Source organism: Gallus gallus, chromosome 4 (genome assembly GCF_016699485.2).
Source record: "Gallus gallus isolate bGalGal1 chromosome 4, bGalGal1.mat.broiler.GRCg7b, whole genome shotgun sequence".
Lineage (NCBI taxonomy): Eukaryota > Metazoa > Chordata > Aves > Galliformes > Phasianidae > Gallus > Gallus gallus.
Window position 1 is genome coordinate 30,267,996 of NC_052535.1, and position 16,324 is coordinate 30,284,319.

The 16,324-nt window shown below is 37.3% G+C and overlaps 1 protein-coding gene across 3 annotated transcripts in view; it reads right to left on the reverse strand.

The window, feature by feature from the left end:
* Window positions 1–16,324, reverse strand: part of ANAPC10 (anaphase promoting complex subunit 10) — a 331,896-nt gene that overhangs the window by 15,450 nt on the left and 300,122 nt on the right. For all 3 annotated transcript variants that reach the window (XM_046940063.1, XM_040698887.2, XM_040698884.2), the window contains one exon: window positions 43–165. The gene's annotated coding sequence lies outside the window, so the exon portion shown is untranslated. The remainder of the gene's footprint in view (window positions 1–42; window positions 166–16,324) is intronic.

Consider the following 16,324-nt stretch of genomic DNA (forward strand, 5'->3'; position numbering starts at 1 on the left):
ATTCTCCTGGCTGAATTCCAACTGGTTAAAAACATTACCTACTTGAGTCACATTTGTAGCTTGAAGGTCATCTTGAGGCTCTGCATTGCAGTTTGCACTGGCCGAAGCATGACAATTCTAATGTAGGTTTGAATCCTTTACAGAGAGTGAAGTAGTAACAAACACCTGAAACAGATTATCCAAATATTAATATTCTTACATAGCAAGTAGTTTTCAGACATAATCTTCATTGTGATTTGGCAAAATTTGTACTGAAATGTTGTATTCACTCTTACAATCAAGTAATTCTCTATATTCTTACAATTAGCATAAATATTTTTGCCCCTCCTGCAAATACATTCCTGTCCCTAATCCAAGACAGCAAAATAAATTAAGAAACTAAACAAATGTAACTTACTTTTCATAGTAGAAAATTTAATGAAATATTTCCCTGTTAATGAAGGTTAATAACAGGCTGTTAACGAAGCTTAAAATTAATTAAATACACGATGTTTCTATATGTATAGAAAAAAAAAATATATATATATATACATATTGCACTTTAGGTGCTGCAAAATGAAAGCCAATGGCAGAATTTCAGCATTGATGAAGTGGATGTTACAGTATCTTATATTCTCCCAAAGAAATGCTTTGCAGAAACTTTGAGTATCTTTTCTCTTCGTTGGGCACTAGAGGTCACCAGTGGCACAGACACGAGGAACGGGATTGGTTTCATGATCCTCAGCAGTACAGAGGCCTTACCCCTCCCCTGTGACTTTGATTTAAGTTGTTACTGGAAGTCCTGTGGCATCTCAGTTTTTGTAAGAGTGAGATTAAACTATTTATTTCAAGCCCCACATGCCTCAGATGTATAACTATGCATCTATCTGAAAGGGATGTTGCCTCTCGAAAATATGATTTATTCGTGCCTCTGATACTTGAGAGTTCCTTGGCTGATACCTGCTGTATTTGAGCTCTGAGTAATGTTGTTGAGACAGAACCACAGAACACCCAGCAGAAACACATGTTGTTTCAAATGAAACAGCATGGCCCATTTCAAGGAAGAAACAGTACTTCTTTACTGGTTCCATGTGTGGTGTGTGAAGGGTTCACTGAAGCAGAACGTTCAGGAACACCAATTGCATTTTTTGAGAAAGAGACCACACCATCTTTTAATACATTCCGAGTTTCAGTTTCTGAGTGATGCTATGACAAAAGCCCCCAAGTCCTCATGCATGCACAGAGGCTCAGAATGCTAAGCAATCCTTAGAGAATATATGTCTATCTTTTAACCTCTAGAAGATGCAAATTTACCTAAAAACTTTTATGAGATCAATAGCTAAATTTAACAACTGTCAAACTAACATACTCTATCAGTTATTTATATAGTGCTTGATACTAATAATGTCCTAAATATGAAGCAGAGTTTTTTGTTTGTTTGTTTGTTTGATTGTTTGTTTTTAGCAATGATTCATTTTATAAAAACATTGAGCTACTAAAATGTAATAAACATACTACTGCTATTATAGAGATGGACTATAATCCAACAGCACCACCTAACAGAAAGTCTTCTTGGAACACTGAAAGCCCTACCCGTTTTAAATATCAACTCAAAGATTGCTCTGTCAAAAGATTTCATAAAATGTTGGATATTAAACTTGTCACAGACTGAAACTTTGGTAAAAAGTCTATTGAAACTCTAAGCCCTGAAACCTGCATTAAGTAGCAATACCACAGAGAGTTTTGCATGCTTGCTTTCTTCACCTAGGTTTCATCTAACTTTGAAGTGCTTTTACTTTGAGGTACAGAACCTGAAGAATTTCTAAAGCTGAGCAAAGCTAAAAATTAGGCAGGCAGAAGAAATCTTGCCCTTGAAAGAAGTAAAAACAACCGGACACTGTATGCTACGTATTTTCACTACTTTGTTTAAAACAGCATATTAGTGTACTTAAAACGCTTCAGATCTGTGTGTTATTTACGAAGCTGTAAACATACAAGCATGAAAGTCACATTTTTCACTGCACCCAAGGAGATAAATGTAAAATTACAGCTACATATTGCATTTCCTAGACTTTTCTACAGCCTTCTGAAAAGAATGTGAGAGCACACATGAATATCATCCACATTATAGACATCCTTGTATTGTAGCAAGACACAAAATAAGAACACTACAGTATACAAGTTAATGTACTACTTATGATCAAAGACAACAGGAAAGACAGCTCAGCTCAGCAGGGAAGACTATCAAGGAGCTGTGTGAAGCTTTGTGAGTCAGGCTGTAGATCTGGGACACAGAACTTGGGGGAGGGTCTTGCAGACTCCTGCAGCTTCTTCTCAGGGGCTTTTTGCCCTTTCTCATTCTCGCCCTTCTCCTGCTAGACAAGAGCAAATGTCATCTGAGCGTAACTGGAGCATAACTTCACTTCAGCAGTGCCATGCCTGTGCCCAACCCAATTTAATCTTATACATACATAGGAAAGAGGATGAAATGCTAGCAACAGCTGAGAACTATGTCTGCATGGGGACTTCACCATGGAGAAAATCTAATTGCTTTCTGCTACTTTTGCACAACCCAGCTGTACAAAGTATCAATACATATCAGATATGGTCTTCATTGCCCGCAGTATTTATTTGGTAAGTCTGAACCGCATTTGTTTAAACAAATGTAATTTTTTTCATTTAGTGCATTCATAAAAGGGCTGGTACCAGTGACGAAAGGAAGTCACATACTGGATTTTGAGATGCAGCCGTGCAACAACTCCACAACACGTTAGTTTTCTGCTGGATCAATTTCTTGCTGTCTGTACCCTGCAGGCAGGGAAATCTGTGTTATGTTGGTACAAATGCGGGTGCTGGCACAACACAGCAAGCACAGAAAGAATGGATGGGGTCAACTCATTTGGCAAAAATCTGAATCAGCTTGACTGAAACGTCATAACTGAACTGCAGCATGTAGCTTATGTATATGCCTGTGAAAGATAGAAGTTAGCTTCTAAAGACATGAAAATGGGTCCTAAATTTCACCCTTCACATGAAACATCTAGAGGTGCTGATATTCAGGACATACTACTAGACTCATCTCACAGTTTTGTGGATGTGGGTCTCAGCAGAGGGTAAAGGTATTAGCATATGAGCTGGGGCTATGTGGCTGGGTTTGAAGAACCAAGGGTTTTTTCTTTGCTGATCTAATGGAAGCTTTTGACATTTTTACTGTAATAATTCTCAGCAGATTGCATATTTGTTGAATGTATGTAGGTCCTGGAAAAGCTCTTCTGTATTTACATAAACCTTCTATAAACAAGGCTCATTTACCTTCATCCACCCATCATATAGCTCTGGAACTAGAGGAAGTAAATATTGGACCTGGCAAATATAATATTTTATGCCTCTGGTCCCCTCCCATTTTCTCAACTTTCATCATCTTCCAAAATTATGCTTCTGTTTCTATTATTCAGTTGTTTTTTCCTAAAAATGTCTGCTAGTTCAGAAAGCTCTGTTCAATTGAAAAATAGCATTCTGATTAGGAGAACATATGCTCCAACTGTGCAGCCACTGTGGTGAACTCGCAGATAGGCCAAGTGCTGCACTTTTCTGACTCTTTCCTCCAGGTATCTGTAACAGCTAAAACCCTCACTTGTTTACACAGTCAATCAAAATGTTTCCCAAGTCTCGGCCTTGCCTTACCTGCATTGCACTAATCTCACTAAGTTCATTTATTCAGTCATTCGTGGCTCCCTCAATAGCTATTAAGTAGTTCCCCTTAATTGGGTCTGGATCTGTGCTCAAGAAAGAGAGCCTGCACCCATCACCTGGCTGCTCATGGTTCTTATGAATGAGAAGAATAAGAGCTCTGGCTTGCTGAATAAGTTGGCCTAACTTTTGGCTCACATAAATTACTCAGACTTGAGAACAGAGAACACATCTCTGCAGCATCAGGGAGGTGACAAAAGTGGCTTAGGGCTCCCTGTGTGCTTTCTTCACAGACCTCAGCACAGATCTCCAAAGGAGGCTGTTGAGGCTTTCCACCAGTCTTGTGCCACGCTAGGAGTGAAGTTAACCGTCATGGTTACCTCTGCTGTCAGAGTCCCTGCAGTCAAGCCAGGAATGTAAGTGCAGGCTGATATTCAGCTATTCTGAGACTGCAGTTGCTGGACTTCAACAGAAATCAACTTGTAAGGCAGAGACTGTTGGCGGGGGAAGGGACAGCACTATATCCATGGCCACCCACTGCCTAGAAAAAGTCTGGCAACAGGGTTGTTATTCTTGTTCCATTGGCAATCATGGGACTTCTGCAAGACTTGATCCTAAATGAATGCATTTTTCTGACCCAGAGTCCTTTTATGTGGTTCGGTGTGGAAAAGTGCCATGGTATTTGTCACAAAAAGTCCTCGCTGGCTAATCTGTTTTTAGGATTGTTGATGGTTTATAAATTAGAATTATTAGTCAAACATTGCTCTGTGTGTGAAAACTGCTAGTACAGACTGGGGCCAGGGGACCCACATGGAATCACCTTTGTATCTATGGCAGATTGTTCTGACACACGGGAAAGAAGGTAAGCAGAGTAAAACCAGAAGTGTACACAAGCGTTTACCACTGACTTGTACTCTAACATATCTTAGTTGTTGCGCTGTCCACATAACTTTTATTCATCATCTCCAACAAAAGTGAACTTATTACACACCGAAGTCTTAGCAGGTCCCACTTAAATATGCCATATTCTCTCTGCTTTCTGGCTATATTAAAACATGGGCTTGCTGACAATTTGAAAGATTACAGAAGTAAAACTTGATGAGTATACTAGTTATCTTTAATTAGAGGACAAGTCCATCAGTAGAGCACTGACTTGCCGTTCCTGATTTGGGATGCTTACCCTACAGCTGAGCTGACAGAGGCAAAAGGTGAAGAACTCTTCCGAGGTTCCGAGGCACATCCATAAATCCCAAGCTAGGGAAGTTCTACTACTGACAATAGACTGAAATCATGAGATAATGAAATATGGCTTGCACTTCTACGTGCCCATGTGTTGCTATGCTAACCTGCCTTTCAGATGTAACACTGACAGATTTTCATACTCCTTTTTGTACTGCAAACTCGTTTATCCAATTACTGTGAGTATAATCACCTATAAATATATATACAGTGCTAAATTCCATGAAAGATATATATTTGAGTCTCGAACCTTAGAACGCTGAAAACAATGAGAATGTCTTAAGTCATACAGACCCTCTAATTTTTTGTCATTCCACAACGAGCTGAGTTTTGGAGCCCCTTTGCACATTCTCTGAACAGACCATTTTATGTTAAAATGTTCCTGGTGAAATGTAGCATTTGTGACAATGGCAAAAACAATTTAGATTAATTGTTCAAAAGTTTGTGAATTACCTTTGTGTTTTCCATTGCCTATAAAATTCAAAAATTGAAACTCAGAAATGGGAATTTGTGGAAATAGGGAAGAAAAAGACCATGTTGGTTTCTCTGGAAGCCTTGAAAGTAAACTGCTTTCAAACGGAATGTGGATCTTCTGCAAGTATCATGTGAAAATCTGTTCCTTTGGTTATTGGTAACTAGCTTGTGTTGTTGTGTTGTTTTTTTTGCAACAGACTTGTAAGTTCTTTATGGATTTTTTTTAAAAAATTATTCTTATTATTGTTTTTGTCATATCCACAGAAAAACACATATCTTCAAAGCTTTGAATGACTGCCTTGACCTCCAGTTTTTCCGGTGATGGAATCCAAATTCTGTACATTCCACTCCTTTTCCAGGAATACTAACAATTAATACAATGTGCAAAACAAAGGACAAACCTAAGGATCAAATGGGGGAAAAAAAAACAAACTCCCGTTTACACTAAGACAGAGCTAAACACCAAAGAGTAACTACGCTGGCTGGTCTTCCCATTCAATTTCACTTAAGAATCTACTAAATATATTTGCTTTGATTTGTATTTCAGCCAAAGGATTTTACTTTTTTTTTTTTTTTTTTTTTTTTTACAAGGCACCCTGAAATGTTTTATTTGTGTTTGGCAAAAGATATTAGAAACATTTGTATTATTCACACTTGCATTAGAGCAGGAAAAAATGGCAGCTGCCTAGCACTTAAGTAAAAATTCTCCATTAAGCTTTCCATTTATTTGGGCATACTTCTGTGTGTGTACAAAGTATATATATATATGCACAGTACATAATATACAATTCCTCTAGAGCATTTGATAAACTGCTGATAAAAGAAAGGCTGCAAAACTAAGTGAACAACTTGTAAATCTGTTCTGGCAATTTTCCTTGTCAAAGAATGCTGGGCAACTCCTCATGAAGAGGAGTACTGAAGCTGTGACTCAAAGGGTTTGTGCCAACACCTCAATATACAGCTAGAAACTTACACTTTTTAAAATCCTTTCTACCTTGTAGAAGAAGAAAAATCCTCAGAACAATCTCTACAAGACATATATCAATCAACTCTACATCTACTCTACTCTGCACATATCTCTTATTGGAGATCAGACTTCCTTGGGTTCCTGGGCAATGAAAGTCTTGATGGCTTATCAGGGAAGGAAGGAGGAGTTTTCTTTCCCTGCTAGTACTTGCAGTTTGTTCTTGTTTCAACCTCTAGCACTTTAATTAGCCAAATAACTTCACGTGAAAGGAAAACAATGAAGAGTTTGGGTAATTTCTGTATCAATCTCTCTCTCTCTATATATTGATATATATATATATATATATATATATATATATATCTGTGTATGGATGAAGAACTAGTAACAAGGTAGAAAGCAGTCAGTCACAGTGAACAAGTGAGTTTTCTCATTGGAGGGTGACTGTCAAAGGACCGCCACAGTTCTCTGCTAGCCTTTAACTCATTTATAAAGGATTAGGAAAAGGGGCAAACATTTTGCTGATTATGCAAATTTATTCTAGGTAGCAGAAATGGGGTTTAACTGTAGAAAAGTTATACTGATTTGAATGACTGGCTCATAACATGGCAGTGAGATTCAACACTGATAATGTAAAATGATGTCCAGACAATAGAACAGAACAAACTTAACTTTTTATTTAAAATTACAATTTTTGAGATGATTGTTAACACTCAGGAATTTGATTTTTTGTGATTGTCAACTTCTGCAATTTTTTGTTTAGAATAAACACTTATATGAGAACACCACCTCAATGCTCAGATTGACTTTTAAGAGTTATTATCAGAAGAAACACATGGGGAATAAATTTCAGAATATAATCATGCCATTGTGTTATTCCGATGGGAATCCCCAACATCTCTCAGGCTAACAGAACTATGACAGTTGCACAGCAAGAAAACATAAAGTATCAGGTTCAAAACAAACACAAGCACCTGATATCTTGACAGCAGTATCTTCTGGATTCTAAAAGTAATTCTTTAGAAGAAAATTCTAGTTGTTTTAAACACAGCAATTCCTTCCCTTGCACACAAAGTCCACGGACCACAAATTGGTGCTGTACCGTTGCTCTTCTGCATCTCTAGACAAACACCAAAGTTAGCCAATGTGAGGAAATGTACAGCAACTTAGAGGAACCTTTTGTTTTATTAAGTAGGATTGTTCCTATATTCGGTAGTTAAGCTTTTTCAGATGACAGAAAAGGAGGGTGTTAAGAGGAAGAACACACTTAACCAGTAGAATTTTGACAAACTGACACACAGCTAAGATAAGTATTTCCAAGCCAAACTCAGTTTCTAAAACACCAACAACTATTAAACAAAACAAAACTACAAGTGCGTTCTGCAGCAGTATCATTTAATGTCTCCCAGTTAACATTCCTGTTTCCTTGATATCAAACTTCTAAAGGACATGTATGTGTAGACTAGAACAAAACCTGATGTATAAATAGGAGACAACAATGTGTGAAGTACAGATAGTGTTGGGGTACCAACTTACTGTGCATTCAACCCTGTAAGTGAATATGTTTTATCCTTACCTATAAGGATATTTATAAAGGATATACATAAAGATTGAACCTAATTGAGGATAAGGACTCGTACATTTGTATCTTTTACAGGTAGTCTTTGTAAGCAGCAGAGATTTTTGAAGTGTTAACAATGTGCAAGCAAGAGATCTTCTATCACAAAACTTTATCTAAGAACAGTAAACATGTAAAAACAAGAAACAAAAATGTGAAGTGATGAAAAAATGTATACTCATAGACTAGAGAGTTGACCATCACAAACTGCCACTTATAATAATAGGTGGTATCTACCATGTACATTTATTGAACAACTACAACAAACAGAGCCTATAAACTGTTTGGGGATGAACCTAGGACCTTAAGTTTATTAAAATATTTCCTACGTTTTTTTTGTTTTGTCTTTATTGCTTTAGTTTACCCCAGTTTAGCTCACCTTGGTTAGTCAGTCTGAGTTAACATCATTTTTTTCTGTACTGTGGATACGGCTTAACTGTCAAGGTTAGAGGTGATTAACATACCCACATTTTTCCAAGTCTGACTAAGCCCAGATGTTCTTTTTTTCCCTTTCTCTTCTCACCCTCTCTCCTCTTTTCATTTATAAGATTCTGTAAAATCTAAGTCAGATCCAGTGTAGAGAAACAAAAGGAATTTCATGACTGGACAGAAATACACTGTATCTGCAAGACAGAAATTACTAAATTTGACATTAGTTGCTATTGCTTAAAAGCCACTGCTTCAGTCATGGTTTAATACTGTTTACAAGAAAAGGAGAGGAATGGTCAACATATGTTGTGGAAAGAATGAGCGACGCTGGTGGAATGGGTATTAGAGATCATGTATATTGCTCATCAACACGACATCTGTTTTCAACTATGGAACTCTTACTCGAGAACTGCTGGATAAATTACCATAATATCTAAGTACCTTTGCTACCTCTCATGACAGTCACATATTTTCTCTAAATTTTGGTCCTGTATTCCTGCACTAGTAATGTCTGTGTTTCACTGATGTCTAACTTGGAGTTACTGCTACAACACTTCAGCCATCATGCTAGGCTAGGCCAACATGACAGTGGACATCACTAACCTAAGTCCAATTAATTTAAATACTCAAATTAGAGCAGGATAGATAAGAAGCATTAAATCTCTGAAGAGAAATTAACCCACAAAATCTTCTTCCCTACTTTGCTAAAAACAGTCCTTGTAAAATACTTACTTACACTACAACAGTCTGAAGTTTATCTGCATACTGTCACTGAACTTGTTTCCTGCTATACAGGAACCTTTAAAGCACAGAAAAATCAATTAAATATCCTTTGAATGGACAGTCAGATGCAATGCAGACCAAATGCAAATTAGCTCCAAGTGCAAAATGTTTCTCCTGAAGATAATTCACTGTTATTGGGAGGGAGGGGATGTTTATATTGCAGTCATACCCCAAAAGGCCACCACATACAATGTTCCCACTGACTTTAATAGTCATAGTAGGCACAGATTTATGGTTGGGTGTAAGGATGTTTCAGTCTTCACCTCTTCACCTCTTATTAGCACTTGTCTTTTACTTCCTTGCCACAGTTTAAGCAGTCCCAGATGCTCTTCAGTTCTGAAGTCCCCCTCTAGCTCCCAAGAAACGAGAAAAAAAGTATGTTGTGGAGTACATTGCATGTGGTAGAGACGGAGCTGGGGAGATGAAGGTGAAGATTTGGACTGTCTGTGAACAATGAACTGATGTGCCAAGGATGCCCTAATCTCACTGCTAGTATCAATGTAAAATCTAACCTTACTGAAGTATACAAAAATTCTCGAGCTTAATGTTTTTACCAGTGCAATTATCTTCAACAAAACTCAATCCATCCCTTAGTAATAAATTATAGCAGTGAAGGGATAATGCATATTGATAGCTTAAATGTCTGAAACATTTATAAACCCATAACAATTAAAACAATTACAAATTTTCCTCTGCTTCAGGAATGAATTCAAAATTACAGCAATTAGATTTGTTATAATTTCAATGATAAGGATTAATGAAACTATGAAGTCTTCCTATAGCATAAAAGAATTAAGGCTAATGCCACTTTATTTAAATGCACTGGATTTACTTTATCCTAATGATGTCATTTAAAAATACCATTTACATTGCTCTAGATCTGGAAGAGGTTCCTAGAAAACGTCTTAGGCTATGGTGACATAGATTACAACACAGAAAAATGGATATAATTCTCTAAGGAAACAAATATACCCTTCTCAGAGTATTATAAATTTTGAAGTTATGAATGATACTTTCCACAGTGCTGTGGTAAACAGCAATTTTAGCTTAATGTATTTAAGCTATAATTAAGAAAGATGGTTTAGCTGCTATGTGTCTTTCAATCTCAGCCAGAAGGACAAGATTCATATATAGATACACAACCAGCTCTCCAGTACTCTTTTTCTTACTAGCCAAATGCCTCTCCCTTTTCTGGCAAACACACTCTGTCCTTTTTATTGTGGAGCCAGAGACTGTGCCTTTAATATTACTATTAAGGTGCAATACAGGATGCAATTTGATAAGATGATGATATAAATGCACCAAATACCACTGGTATTCAGTTTTGAAACTCCTTTGATTTTTTTCTAATCAATTCTCTACATCAATAAATAAAAGCCACAACAACAATAACAGAAAAAACCCTTTTTCTTATTAGACTGCCAGAGATCCCAAAATCTAGTTGATATCTGTTTCCAATTTGTCTTTATGGAAAGGAGGCCAAAGAGTTGCTTTTCTTCCTTTTTGCAGAATGCAGCCAAAATGTAGTCTAACCTGGGTGCACCCACCCACATTCACCAGAATATGCATTCTAGCCATGACTCAAGTTAATAAATTTGATTAGCTCGCACAGCACTTCAAGCCAGCAGCCCACAAAGCAGGTTCAACCAATACCTTTGCTTCACCCGCTGCTCTCAGCAGACCACCAAGGCTCTAGTTTGTATTTTTTAAACCTGGGTTAAATTGTGGCATAACCACAAACCATTGTATGCGATTAACAGTGGGGTTCCAATGACTGACTGACAAACAAAATCTTAGCACACTGAGTCTGCTTCTCCCAGTAGTAAACACATGTTATTAATGAAATGATTCTAACAGGCTACACAATTGGAAGCTTTTTTCTTGATTGACAGACTATGATTTTTCTAACAGGCCAAACAAAGAAGGCATAAAGGGTACACTTGTATTTTTTACTCTGTGAAGTAAAGGCATAACACTATTGAAATCATTTCTCCATTCAATTATAACCTAATGGAATGCTTTTCTGGCCAATCACTGAATGATGGATTACCTCAATACATACTCTGTTACTCTAAACAGAAAGGAACAGTGGTTTTAAAAAGTACTGCCATACAATCTCTGCTGCTTTCTTTTCTCTGCTGTCCCACTCTGTCATCACTGATGTAGCTTAGCATGAGTATTAGACAGTTTGACCATACTTCCCCACCTCAAACTCTTCATTACTTCAGTCTTTGCCCTGGCTATTCATATGTATGCATCTTTTGTCAGACTGGTAGAGGACGGAGAGGGGAAGTTTCGGTCCATGCTGCTGTCAAGGGACAAAAATGCAAACTAAACTCTAGTCTCAATCTGATGAAACTAAACCAACTAGTGGACGGTTCACCCATTCGGATTGTCACTGCATGCAATGATGCTATTAGCATGTTGTCAGTAACATACATGCATATTCTTATGGTAAATTTGTTCCTGTGCTCAAAAAGAAGTTTGGGATATCTGTCTTACACAGTCTGCCATTTTGTCAGGAAAAAAAACCCAAAAGATCAGTTTTCATAGAATTCAACATTTCATTTCAAAGAAACAAGATGTGAATGCTGACGTGAGATTTATTCCATGTAAGAGGTTAGAGTGTATCTGTTACAAGTGAGTCACCGGTATTGCCATGCTCTGCTATTCTCCCAGGATGTGACATACAGCAAGCTGAACTGCCTAAACTGCTACGATCAGGATAGAAAAGTGGTTCTTTGGTCCCTTACTTATTATTGACCTCTCTCTTGGAGACTGACCTCACATCTGACAATTTTGCAGGCTTCTTGGGCAAAGAAGTTATTTACTTATTTTTTATTTTGGAGGAGGAAACAGAGACACAGAAGAGGAAAGACTAGATGAAACTAAACAACAGTGGTGCAGCCAGTCAGGACTGCCAGGCTTGGCTTTGCCTTACTCTAATTGTCCATGAGGGATGACATGGGTGCCCTTCAAACAACCACGAAGATCTTTCTGAATGATTCCTGTGGTCTCAGATCTATTGCAAGTTTAACACTGAGTCTTGGACTTACTCCTTCCTGTTCATGGGGGAATATGATGCTTCTTCCTCTGCATCTTTAAGAAGTAACCAAACCCAGAAAGACAGCTGTCTCACCACTGCTGTTCAACACTCCTCCTGTTTGTGGCTAGATAGTAGCTACAGGCTTAACCTAGAAGCTCTCTTCATATTCTGCTTCTGAGAATCTCTACTCCCAAGGAAAGAATAATTGCTCTCCAAATGAAACTTCAAGGAAAGAGATAAATTATACAAAATATCTTTTGTCTCCCTCATTAATAACAGTGACAAAAAAGACTCCTCCCACCTTCCACAGAGAAAGGCAGAATGGCAAAACAATAGAAAATGATCCAGCTGTAATCTGCTTTAAATGCTGGCCTTGATTTCAGTCAAGGCACCTTTGTATCCCTCACAGAACAGTGCATTCTAAAGTAAGGTGACATCCCACACATTAAAGCCTTAGAAGTTAACAAGTAATTGTCTTAAATCTTAAACTGGGTGAAATTAACTTCAATGGGATTAGTGACTTAAATGAACTACTATAAATGTTGACACTAATTTTCATTATTATATACTACAAATCATGCTAAAGGTAATCTGAGATATTGCCAACTAGGGAATCTCAAAGACCGAGGAGTGAGAATATGAAGCCTGAGTTTTACTGCTCCAGCTTGCCTGGCTGTGATGGGGGCTTGACTCTCCTATCATAAAGCACAGGCACATCCTGCTGTCAATTAGACTCACCGGTATTCTGTGGCAGCAGCATTGAGCCCCTGGGATGTTATATAGTTTGTTTTGCTGTGTAAACAGTATGAAGTAATCCAGGCAGTGCAGGACACAGATGAACAGACAATTTGCAGCATACTAAGTAAAAGAATAAAAGTCTGTGTGTGAGAGTTAGAGAATAAACAGTAACAACATCCCTGGGATATAATATCCACAGATCTGGGATCATCAAAGGTATATACAGAAGAAAGTTCAGGGACTAATTAAAATAAAGTATATCCATTCTTTTGTCTCTGGATACATTAGAACAACAAAGTGCAGGGAGAAAAAAGTTAGTTATTCACTTTGATTCTAGCAAACACTGAATACAGCTTCTGGATGGATTTTTTTCTTTGGACCTGATGCAGAACACAATCAATTCTTTGAAATTTGTTTGCCTATTCCTTGCTGTCAGAACGCTTTGAATCAAGTTATAAAATCAAACCTTCATTCTGTATCTGTGTATTTATCTATACTGTGAATGTAAAGTAAAAGAAGGTTTTTAGAAATACTTTTAATTGGTGAAAGCCTCTTTTCTTTGAAAAAGCAGTCCTACACTGTATTAGAAAAAACCTTCTGTTCATGATACTAGCATAAACAAAATGGGATCGTAACATTTAAGAATGTGCTCCTAAATCTTTCTCTCTTTTCAGATGCACAAGCATGGGATATGCAGGAAGTTTAACATCTACTGGAGCTCATTGATCAAAGAAAAATTATCTAAATCTATGTTTATTAACAATGTTTGTGTTTAAATAAAACTTTCCACAGTACACAAACATCAACATATCTCCTCCAGTCCCTTGGCGCTCATTGTTTATGGCATACAGCACAGAATATGCCCTCCCACCCTCTCATTTATAAATAGTCCTTTACTGATGGTGGTTTTCCATTATCAGTTTTACAACAGAATGTCATTCTGACTTTGAAATTTCAAGATAACACTGCAGAAAAAAATTGCATGGTTTACTGTTTTGAACTGAAACTTGAGAACAAGGACTGCTGGTTTCTGTTCCTCTCTCAGTCAGCACTTTGCTGTGTCACTATGGACAGGTTCCTCAATTTTCTTTGCTCTACATTTTTTCTGTCTGCTATTTTCCACATCCTACACTCAACCTAACTTTGAGTGGGTGAAAGCAGTTTTCTAGAATTCTCTCTCATAGCTTACAATAGAATTGAAACTAATTTACTCATAGAAGGCAGGGATAGAAAAGATAATTGCTGCTCAGATGAATTGTTTTGTAGAGAAAAGACTAGAGATTACACAGGAAAGAAAACCCAACCAACAATGTGAAAATCCCCATGCACCATTCAATATACCCACGATGAGGTGTGGGAAAAGGAGATGTGGAGATGCATGGTAAAGAAAGAAATCCAGCAAAAAGAGAGAGAAAAATATCCAAGAGAGTAAAATAAAAGTGTCCTTCCTCACAGAGCTAAATAAAGGAACATGTAACTACCTATCTTTTACCTTCACGTATTTTTTTTTTCCCCACTAAAATATGGAAGAGGGAAAATAAAATTGGAAAGGGGGATAAAAGGGAGTAGAAAGGAAGGAAACCACAAGCAGGATATTAACAGCCAGATCAAAACACGTGTTGCTAAAGTACAGAAATGAGAGCCACAAACAGTAGTCTGGGAGTAGAGGTTGAGAGAGTATTCCTGATATTGCAGGGAAGTTTCCTTTAAAATTTATAGGGAATGTCCTCACTTTACAACCCAAGTTTTCACAATTCAAGTGCTAAAAGACACATGCCTCAAACACTGAAGAAGAAACTCACAGAAAGGTTCAGAGCCAGATGACATGGACTCTCCTAGCACCTGTCTAGCTGACTGCGGGCTGGACTTCTATTAGGTGCACAGCACAACCCCAGGATAACCTAGCAGTCCTAGCTTACTCCTACAGCCACGGAAGTCCCAAAACCAGCTGCCTGTGGCTACCAACTTGCTGCTTGTCAGTTGATAGGATTTGGCAAGGAATACATTCTTGAAATCTTTGATAGCTGCAGACAGCAACAGCTTGGTCATTTCTCTGATAGACAGCACTAAAATTACTTGATAGGAATTATCATCAGTGTTTAAGTTCTCTCCCTCCTCCTCATTCCTTCCTATCAGAAAGAAAATACCAGCTCGTCATTTGAGAAGGCCTTTGCAAAAACAGCTGACATAGAGTAGACATCTAGATTCAAGGACCTTTTGTTGTTTTTCAGTAGGGAAACTTGAGATTTCCTCAACAAGTAATACTGCTGTAAAAACTGAAATCCCTTGTCTTGCATCTCACATTTTATACAGAGATGGAAGTTTAGCCTAGAAAAGAGTGAAAAAAAGGCTTACTATTCTACAAAAAATGAATTTATGGGGAAGCAGTGCACACAGATTCAAACTAAACTTTTTTTTTGTTTGTTTAATGTCACACAAATACAGCAGAAGATTAGATTATTTTATGACACTGTGCGTAATGGATCAGCTGAACTGAATTTAAACTCAGTTCAGTAACAGAATTATATCCCATCAAGATGTCTGACATGTAATACTTCATTTTCTGGCTCAGTACTACACTGTCTGTGAGAAAACATAAAACTAGTATCTTTGCAGACTGTACTATTAACATATTTTGAAAGTGTGTGGTATTAATTCATCAGAAAGGAAGCAAGAATTCTTATACAAAATATAATTCCATTTTAATCCTAATTAAAACAAGCTGAGCCCCAAAATTTTAAGAACCAATCAGGATCAATAACTGCAAAAGAAAATATTGGAAATGTACTTAACAAAGATGCTCCTCGATCCCTTGATTCTCCTCTTTTTTTTTTTTTAATAATTATTTACTCATAAAATTGAAAAATTCAAATTTTTGTCCAGTTCTATTTACTGTTGCATTGTATAAATTTCTGAAAATGAGGGTTTATTTATAGTTGACAAATGGCTCCTTTACTTCAAAGCCACCCATTTCTATGCTGGCATTATGAAGTCTTAGGGACTTCCAAAACAGAAATAATGCTAGGAAGGATGACCTTGTTTGAATATATATACCACATTTTCTCTAATGTGTTCATAAGCTTATTTTCCTCAGTTTCTGGATTTTGATGAGATTTTGCTCATATTGTTCAACTCTTTAGATAGCTGATGTGATGCACTGGTCTATAGGACACACTTCAATAAAAAAAATAAGCACCCTCCCAAGTAAGACATTCCAATTCTGAAGATGGCTAGTGGCAGGTCGGAACCGATCAGGGAGTTAACTATGTTACCAACATCAGAAATTGAAAGCAATCATCAACAATTAGTCTAGTCAAGAGACACAGTTCTAAGGTATGAAATTGTAAGCTATGTCAAAACCATA